The sequence below is a fragment of the Parasteatoda tepidariorum genome, chromosome 8 (assembly GCF_982258835.1).
Source record: "Parasteatoda tepidariorum strain Cologne lab strain chromosome 8, Ptep-v5.0, whole genome shotgun sequence".
NCBI classification, from domain to species: domain Eukaryota; kingdom Metazoa; phylum Arthropoda; class Arachnida; order Araneae; family Theridiidae; genus Parasteatoda; species Parasteatoda tepidariorum.
In genome coordinates, this window is record NC_141762.1 from 43371524 (window position 1) to 43373451 (window position 1928).

The window sequence follows — 1928 nt, forward strand, 5'->3', positions numbered from 1 at the left end:
AAAAAATCATGCAGGATTCTGCATTTTTAAATTTTAAATTTTCCTTATACATATATATAATTTATATATAATTTATAAGCTTAATCAATCTCGAAGGGAATTGAATTGTAATTTCTTCATACGCTGTGTTTTTACTAACTACATTATTTTATGCCAAATTTGCGAAATTTTGGCGATTCTTCGTATTTCCTCTTTATGACCCCTTTTTTCAATAATTTATCTTTCGCTATCTTTATAGACGGTATAGACAGAATGTTTTATTTCTATTATTCTATAACGAAGAACTACCGACCAGGTGGCCGAGTGGTTAGCGTGCCTGACTGCGGAGCCGATGGTTACGGGTTCGAATCCGGCTCAGAGCATGGATGTTTCTATGTGTGCTGTCCTCTGTTGTGTGATGTGTGAATGTGGCCCACCCTATGAACGGTTATTTGTGGCAGTGTGGTGTGGGTAATGCTGCATGATTTTGACTCACAGGTGCTCACTGGGTAACGATAAATGAGCAACACTTTCGGCATCTTCTAAGGGGAACAGTGCCTGCCGTTATTGAAAAAAAAATCACGAACTCTAACTGTTTATTTAAAAATCAACTTAATTTGCGATTGACCCTTTGGGGTACGTCTACTTATTATAAAAATTATAGAATATGACTCTTTTAATATTTCGCTAAAAAGCTTGCACACTGACATATATATATATATATATATATATATATATATATATATATATATATATATATATATATATATATATATATATATATATATATATATATATATATATATATATATATATATATATATATATATATATATGTCAAATTAATGGAATACCACAGGGATCTAATTATTCATCTCTCTTAGCTAACTTATTTTTGCATTATTATGAAAAAAATGTTACTCTTAGTATTAAATTTGTTTTTAGATATATTGATGACTTAATTATCTTTAATTTCCTAGATTTTACTGTTTTATTGAGTGATATATACCCTGAGGAATTAATCTTACTTCGTAATCATGATGATAACATTAATTTCAATTTTTTGGATTTGGGTATTATGAAAGTTGAAAATATCTGCTTTGTTGATTTATACGATAAAAGAAATGATTTTAATTTTAATATTAATAAACTAGTTACTTGGAATTCTATTGTTTCTAGGAGCATCTATTTAAATACCACTTTTAATGAAATGAACAGAATTAAAAGAATATGTAGTAATATTTATTTATCCAAAAAACAAATCGATAAACTCTTTCAAAATCTGATAAAAAACAATGCATACCCAACTAATGTAATAAAATTTTATATAAAATCATTGAATTAATCGTATATTTTGGTGGATATATTTATTAAACATTTTTTTGTTAATTTTTATGATTTTCCCATGTGCAAATCCATTTCAGGTAAATCCATTGCCAAAATTATTTCTTTGTTAATTTGTATAATTTTTCCATGTGCAAATCCATTTCGGGCAAATCCGTGGTTAGAATTATTTACTAAAAATTCCTTTACTAAATAATTTTCTTTGTTAATCTATACAGTTTTTCCATGTGCAAATCCATTACGGGCAAATACGTGGATAAAATTGTTTGCTAAAAATTTCTTTATTAATTTATACAATTTTCCATGTGCAAATCCATTTCGGGCAAATCCGTGGCTAAAATTATCTACTTAGGTTTTTTCTTTGTTAATTTTTCCATGTGAAAATCCATTTCGGGCAAATCCGTGTCAAAATTATCTATTGAAAGAATTTTTTCTTTGATAATTTAAATAATTTTTCTATGTGCTAATCCATATCGTGCAAATCCGCGGCTAAAATTATCTGCTAAACAGGCAATTTATGTTTCTCTTTTCTATTTTACACTTTTTCTTAAATAAACATCTATCTTCTAAAACTATTTATGATCAATTTTTAAAATTATCCAGTA